The sequence below is a fragment of the Mesocricetus auratus genome, unplaced genomic scaffold (genome assembly GCF_017639785.1).
Source record: "Mesocricetus auratus isolate SY011 unplaced genomic scaffold, BCM_Maur_2.0 Super-Scaffold_100028, whole genome shotgun sequence".
NCBI classification, from domain to species: Eukaryota; Metazoa; Chordata; class Mammalia; order Rodentia; family Cricetidae; genus Mesocricetus; species Mesocricetus auratus.
Genome location: NW_024429209.1, coordinates 19,809,038 through 19,816,993, shown reverse-complemented (window position 1 = coordinate 19,816,993; position 7,956 = coordinate 19,809,038). Strand labels below are relative to the sequence as shown.

Below are 7,956 nucleotides of genomic sequence, written 5' to 3'. Positions count from 1 at the left end.
TTACACTGGGTTTCTACCAGACCGCCAAAATGTCCTCCTTTTCCCATCAGCTTTCAGCACTCCCCCCCACCTGACCCCTCCTGTCCCCATCCCTGCACGTCCACAGCCTACCCAGAAAGCCTCTTTGCTTCCCTTCCATGGAGATCTGAATGTCTCCCTCGAGTCCTCCTTGACACCTGTTCTCTCTGTGTCTACGGATTGCAGCATAGTCATTCTTTACTTCTAACATCCACTTAAGAGTGAGTACATTTGATGCTTGTCTTTCTGGGTCTGGGTTACCTCACTCAGGATGATTTTTTTTTCTAGTTCCATCCATGATGTCAATGTATTTTAGAAGCTGAATAATGAGCTCCATTGTGTAAATGTACCACATCTTCTTTATTCATTCTTCAGTTGAGTGACATCTAGGTCGTTTTCAGGTTTTGGCTATTATGAATTAAGCTGCTATGAGCATAGGTGAGCAAGTGTCCTTGAGGTATGACTGAACATCCTTCGGGTAAATGCCCAAGAGTGGTACAGCTTGGTCTTGAGGTAGATTAGCTCCCAATTTTCTAAGAAACCACCAAATAGATTTCCAAGACGGCTGTACAAGTTTGCACTCCCACCATCAGTGGAGGAGTGCTCCCCTTGCTCCACATCCTCTCCAACACAAGCTGCGTTTTCTGATCTTAGTCATTCTGACAGGTGTAAGGTGGAATCTCAGAGTCATTTTGATTTGCATTTCCCTGATGACTGAGGATGTTGAGCACTTCTTTAAGTGATTCTCAGCCATTTGAGATTCTTCTGTTGAGAATTCCATTTAGATCTGTACCCCATTTTTAGTGGGATTATTTGGTATTTTGATGTCTAGTTTATTGAGCTCTTTATACATTTTGGGGATCAGCGGTCTGTCAGACATGCGGTTGGTTAAGATCTTTCCCCATTCTGTAGGCTACCGTTTTGTCCCATTGACGGTGTCCTTTGCCTTACAGAAGCTTTTCAGTTTCATGAGGTTCTATTTATTAAGTGTTGATCCTAGTGTCTGCAGTATTGGGGTCCTGTTCAGGAAGTTGTCTCCTGTGGCAATGTGTTCAAGGCTATTTCCTACTTTCTCTTCTACTAGGTTCAGTGTAACTGGATTTATGTTGAGGTCTTTTATCCTCTCTTGAATTTGAGTTTTGTGCAGGGTGATAGATATGGACCTATTGAATCCTTCTACACACCAATATCCAGTTGCACCAGCACCGTCTGTTGAAGATGCTTTCTTTTTTCCATTGTATAATTTGGGCTTCTTAGTTGATCATCAAGTGTCAATGGGTGTGTAGATTTATATCTAGGTTCTTCAGTTTGATTCCATTGACCCATCTGTCTGCTTTTATGCTGATACCATGAAGTTTTTGTTACTATGGCTCTGCAGTAGGCTTGAAATCAGGGATGGTGATACTTCTGGAAGTTCCTTTATTGTATAGAATTGTTCTAGCTATTCTGTTTTTTTTAAATATGAAGTTGAGTATTGTTCTTTCAAGCTGTGTAAAGAGTTGTGTTGGAATTTTGATGGGAATTGCATTGAATCTGTAGATTGCTTTTGGTATGATGACCATTTTTACTATGTTAATCTTACTGATCCATGAGCATGGAAGATCTTTCCATCATTTGATACCTTTTTCAGTTTCTTTTTTCAAAGACTTGAAGTTCTTGTCATACAGGTCTTTCATTTGTTTGGTTAGCGTAATCCTAAGATATTTTATATTTTTGTGGCTATTGTGAAGGGTGTTGCTTCCGTGATTTATTTCTCAGCCCTTTTATCATTTGTATATAGAAGAGCTACTGATTTTTTTTAGTTAACCTTGTATCCAGCCAGTTCACTAAAGGAGTTACCTGGTAGAGTTTTTAGGGTTGTTTATGTATACTACTGTATTATCTGCAAATTACAATACTTAGACATCTTCCTTTCTAATTTGTGTCCCCTTGATCTCCTATAGTTGTGTTATTGCTTTATCTAGAACTTCAAGTTCTATATTCAATAGATACAGAATGAGTGGGCAGACGTCTTGTTCCTGATTTTAGTGGAATTACTTTGAGTTTCTCTCCATTTAATTTGATGCTTGCTATCAGCTTGCTGTATATTGCTTTTTATTATGCTTAGTTATGTCCCTTGCATCCCTGATCTCTCCAATACTTTTGTCATGAAAGGGTGCTGGATTTTGCTAAAGGCTTTTCCAGAATCTAATGAGATTATCATGTTTTTTTTTCCTTTCTGTTTGTTTATATGGTGGATTACACTGACAGATTTGTGTATGTTGAGTCATCCCTGCATCTCTGGGATGAAGCCCACTTCATCATGGTGGATGATCTTTTTGATGTATTCTTGAACTTGGTTTGGAGTATTTTATTAAGTATTTTTGCATTTATGTCCATGAGAGAACTTGGTCTGCAATTCTCTTTTTTGGTTGAGATATTGTACTGTTTGCATATCAGAATCTGCTCTTGATTTAACTTTGGTATTTGATATTGAGAAAATTGATTATTTCTTTTAGATTTTCCAGTTTTGTGGAGTACAGGTTTTTGAAGTATGACCTAAGCCTGTTGTTATGCCCCTCTTTTTGTTTCTGATTTTGTTAATTTGGATATTTTCTCTGGTTTTTAGTTGATTTGGCTGAGGGTTTGTCTAACCAACTCTTTGTTTTATTAATCGTATTCTCTTTTATTGATTTCAATGCTGAGTTTATTTCATGCAATCTACCCCTCCTGGATGTGTCTACTTCTTTTTGTTCTAGAACTTTCAGGTGTGCTATTAAGTCACTGGTACGAGAATTCTCTAATCTCTTCATGAAGGCACTTAGTGCTATAAATTTTCCTCTTAGCACAACTTTCATTGTGTCTCATAAGTCTGGGTATGTTGTACAGTCATTTTTATTGGATTCAAGGAACTCTTAATTTCTTTATTTGTTCTTTGACCCAGTGGTAATTCAGTAAAGAGTTGTTCAGTTTCCATGAGTTTGTAGACTTTCTGTTGTTTCTTTTGTGGTTGAAATCTAGCTTTAATCCATGGTGGTCTGATAGGATACAAGGAGTTATGTCAATTTTCTTGTTTCTGTTGGCATTTGCTTTGTAACTGAATATGTGGTCGGTTTTGTAGAAGGTTCCATGTGGTGCTGATAAGAAGGTATATTCCTTTGTCTTTGGGTGAAATGTTCTGTGGATGTCTGTTTGGTCCATTTGTGTCATAATGTCTGTTAGTTCCACTACTTCTCTGTTTAGTTTTTGTCTGGATGACCTGCCCCTTGATGAGAGTGGGGTGTTGAAGTTTCCCACTTTTCATGTGTAGGGTTCTATGTGTGATGTAAGCTTTAGTAATGTTTCTTTTACAATGTGAGTGCCCTTGTGTTTGGGGCATAGATGTTCATAACTGAGGCATCGTCTCGGAGGATTTTTCCTTTAATGAGTATGAAATGTACTTCCCCACTTCTTTTGGTTAATTTTGGTTTGAAGTCTACTCCGTTAGATAGTGGGATAGATAAAATCACTTGCTTGTTAGGTCCATTTGATTGGAAAACATTTTTCCGACTCTTTACTCTGAGGTAATGTCTATTTTTCATGTTGAGATGTTTCTTGTATGCAGCAGAAGAATGGATCCTGTTTTTGTATCTATTCTGTTAGCCTGTCTCTTTTTATTGGAGAATTGAGTTCATTGATACTGAGAAATATTAATGACCACTGATTGTTTGTTCCTGTTATTATGTTTCTGGTGTTGGTAATGGTTTTGTGGTGTGTCTGTGTGTGTGTGTGTGTGTGTGTGTGTGTGTGTGTGTGTGTGTCCCTTCTTTTGAGTTTTTGGTGGGAGATTATCCATTGTGTTTACGTGGTTGTAGTTAACTTCCTTGGGTTGGAGTTTTCCCTCTAGCAACTTCTGTAGGATTAGATTTATGGATAGATACTGTTTAAATTTGACCTTGTCATGAGATATCTTGTTTTCTCCATCTATGGTGATTGAAAGTTTTGCTGGGTATAGTAGTCTGGGCTGGCATCGGGATCTCTTCAGAGCTTGCAGGACATCTGTTTTGCCTCTTCTGGCTTTTCAGTCTTCAATGAGAAGTTGAATATAATTCTGATATGTCTGCCTTTATATGTTACTTGGTCATTTTCCTTTGCAACTTTTAATATTCTTTATTTTGTATGTTTATAGTTCTGACTATTATGTGGCAAGGGAACTTTCTTTTCTAGTCCAATCTACTTTGTGTTCTGAAAGCTTCTTGTTCTTTTATAGGTACATCCTTTAGGTTAGGGACATTTTCTTCTATGATTTTGTTAAATTTATTTTCTGAGCTTTTGAACTGGGCTTCTTCCATTATTCCTATAATTCTTAGGTTTTGTCTTTTCATGGTGTCTTAGATTTCCTGGATGTTTTGTGTTAGGAGTTTTTTAGATTTGAATTGTCCTTTGACTGATAAATCTACATTTTCTATTGTATCAATGCCTGAGATTCTCTTTTCCAACCTCTTGAATTCTGTAGGTGATGACTGCATCTGTAGTTCCTGTTTGCTTACCCAGATTTTCTATTTTCTGAATTCTCTCACATTGTTTTCTTTATTGTTTCTATTTTGATTTTCATGTCTTAGATAGTTTCCTTTGCCTGTTTGTTTTTTTTCTTTCTTGGACTTCTTGGCATTCTTTAAGGCATTTGTTGATTTCCTCCATTTTTTGGTAGTCTTTCTCAATTTCTTTAAGGGAGTTTTTCATTTCCTCTTTAAGAACCTCTATCATCATCATAAAGTTGGTTTTAAGATCATTTTCTTATGCTTCAATGGTGTTGGAATATTCAGGGCTTGCTATAGTGGGAAGATGGGCTCTGGTGGTGACATTGCCCTGCCATTGTTGTTTGTGTTCTTATCTTTAAGCATCTGGATTTGGAATGATTATAGATCTAGGCACCTATTTCTATGTTTGTCTTTGTTGGATGGATGCTTGATTCCTTGGTTTCTATTTATTCTTTGGGATTCTGGCTGGAGTGGTCTGTGGTTAAGCAGAGGGTCTCTGACCATTTGGGCCTGGACTTCTTATGGCCTGGGTGTTCTTTGGTCCAGAAAGGGGCTGCTGCCTATGTTTGGGGCTGAAGTTCTGTATGTATGTACATGGCCTCTGGCATGGCTGGTGTCCTCTGGGGTTCAGATGCTGACACGACTTCTGGTGGGATAGGAGGCTTCTCCCTGGTTTTCAGGGATCTGACCTGGTTTCTGGGTATCAGGATGCTTGGATGTCCTCTGGATCAGGATTCTGGTCCTCTGATGGGATAGAAGGAGTGGTCCAGATGTGTGGCCCGGGATATTGATATGAGGAGAGGAGGGGCAGTTAGAGTTATGCTGAGGTTCAGAATGCTGGCCTGGCCTCCTCCTGTTATGTTTTTCCAGACAGTCTCATGTAGCCCAGGCTGGTTCCCAACTTGTTATGTAGCTGAGCACCATCACATCACTTTTGTGAGTTTCTGGGGGGTATTCTGTGCAGTTAGTTGGCAGGCAGAGCCTTGGACTGGAGAGCATCTATGGGAGCTTCTCTCTGGACTTCCCTCCACCACTCCTGCTAGAGACCCAGCTTCACTGCTGCTTTGGAAGTGACTTCCATTCCACACACGTTTTCCCCGGCATTTCACACAGTCAAATGATGGTGTTCCCAGTACTGTCCCCCAGTGAAGCTCTGAGTAAACACTGAGACGACATCAGTCGGGGAGGCAGTGGGACAGGGGACCCCGAAAACACCCACGTTGAAACAGACAAGGGGATAGGCTCACGGTTATTTAGAAGTACAAAAAAAAAAAAAAGAGAGAGAGAAGTTGTACAAGTTAATTCTAAACCCCGTCCATGTGGTCTAGAAAATTGCTTCAAAGCTCATTACCATCATGCAGGTTCTAAAGACTCAAGGAATCCCAGGAAGCAGACAACCCAGAAGCCTCAGGAAGTCCCTGAAACTGACCAGGCAGGCGCCTTAGGCTCCTCCTTCCCCACATTCATCTAACCAGTGATAATGGTTGAGAACACAGAGACCAGCTGAACCGCGTGGAAGCGACTCTGACCTGTTGTACCGCCTGCACACACTGTTCAGCGTACTTCAGGATTCTGGCTTTCATGAGCTGTCACCCATGCTGGGGTGACAATGCAGCTGTCTTCAAAGCATTTTCTGCTCCTGTAAGTAACCCCAGTGAACTCTTTGGCTCTCCGAGTTCGACTTGGGTGGTATCCTCACTTTTGGTCTGTCATTGGTTCTCTATCTGGAGTAGACATTTGTTCACGGCTCCCTGGGATAACATCACATGATAATTAAATGCTAGCCAGATGCCATAGGAGCTTAAAGGACACCTACATGTGGACCTGAAAGCCATCTATCGTATCGAGCAGATGGGTCAGGTGACACCAGCCACTTTCCCTGTGACTTTGCAGAGAGAATGGCTGCTGGGCTGTGGGGTGTTGAGCAGCTAGGATGTCCACACAAGACTTGTCTCTAGGGCATGCTCAGTTTGTTCACATGGGCATTCCTTATAACACCATGCTGATGTAAAAGTAAACAGACATCCCACCAAGAGGGGAACTAGCATGGCTGAAAATGCTACTGCAGAGTCCCCCTGGCAAACCTTACCCAGTGAGGATGTTTTGGAGGCCTTACAGGCATGACCCACGACCTCTGGGAAGGCCTTTAGCTGTGGCGGGCTGGAAGGTCTTGAGAGTGTCCGGCAGTGGCTAGCACTGATAGGCAGGCATGTGTGAGCTCAGTAACGGTGCCAGAAGTTCAGTGGTCACCGAAGCCAGGGCCACACACAGAGGCCCGTCTCAAAGCCCTCTTGTTCATTTGCATTAGCATGGAGGCTTAGGATGCCCTGCCGGGTCTTGAAAGCACAGCTGTGTGATCCTGGGGGCTACCTCCAAAGTTCCCCCTTTTGTATCATTGAGCAGTAGGAGTTTTAGGGCTCACAGCTTAGGGTTGGCTCACATCAGTACCATCTTGGGATTCGTTCATTAGTTTATCAAGGCCTGTCCTAGACTTGGCTCATATCTGAGCTGCCTTGTGGTCTGTTAACACATCAGAGCCTGGGGGGTGTGTGGTGGGGGGTCATTGTGGGTGTGTGGGTGGGAGTGGGTAGTTTCTGTCTGAGCTGCCTGGTGGCAGGCTCCTATTTAACAGGCTGTTACATCATTCTGAATCACACAGGTGATTTTTTAAGTTACACGAAACGGTTTCACTTATGTTCCTAGCATTCTTGTCTGTCGGGCACCGGCTACATACCGGGCTCGTCTCGTGTGGGGCAATCCTTACACTAGCCGGAGCTGCTGTTCCATTTCTCTTTCTCAGGTGAGAAAGCCAAGTCGAGAATGTGCTCACTGTCCAAGGGCAGCATGGGTTGCGTCCAGATTCTGCCGCTACTCACTGATCGGTGTGTGCCTGAGCCCAGATGAATCCACAGAAGGCCACACACTGTGAGTCAAGGAGCATGGGGCATGTGGGCATCGTGTGAGTCCTCAGGGTGAAACTTGGATCAAATCCAAGTTCAGAACCTTCATGCTGTGCGGCCCCAGGCCAAACTATGGCTTTTTAAGCCTGGGCTGCCCACTTATCTTCATGCTGGTCACCAGTGAGACCGATAATCTCTGGGCTCCTCGCTGACACGGAAGGACCTTTCATGCACTGAAATGGCTTTTTCTTCCTTCTGTTTCTATTTGTATTTATCTTTCATGACGTAACATATATAAAGTGTGCTTTAATCGTATTCTCCCTGTTACCGTCTCTCACCCACACCTGTTAGCAGCAAGCCCCTCCTACTTTCATGTATCATTGGTGCCCCAGTGAGCTTAATTAGGGTGCACACGTGTTGGGGTGAGCAACAGCAACTGAAAAATTGGGTCCCGCGAGCGCTGATGGAGCCCAACTCCTGGAACCTCAGCATGTTTGTTAGGTGCGGCACAGGGAGGAGGATCAGCTGGTCCCAGCAGG

General features: G+C 42.4%; 1 long non-coding RNA gene across 1 annotated transcript; it reads left to right on the top strand.

The window, feature by feature from the left end:
• Positions 1-2,790: 2,790 nt before the first annotated feature.
• Positions 2,791-7,732, top strand: LOC121134437. The gene is made up of 3 exons (XR_005871517.1): positions 2,791-2,873; positions 5,879-6,158; positions 7,318-7,732. It is a non-coding gene; the product is annotated as an uncharacterized LOC121134437 (long non-coding RNA).
• Positions 7,733-7,956: the final 224 nt, after the last annotated feature.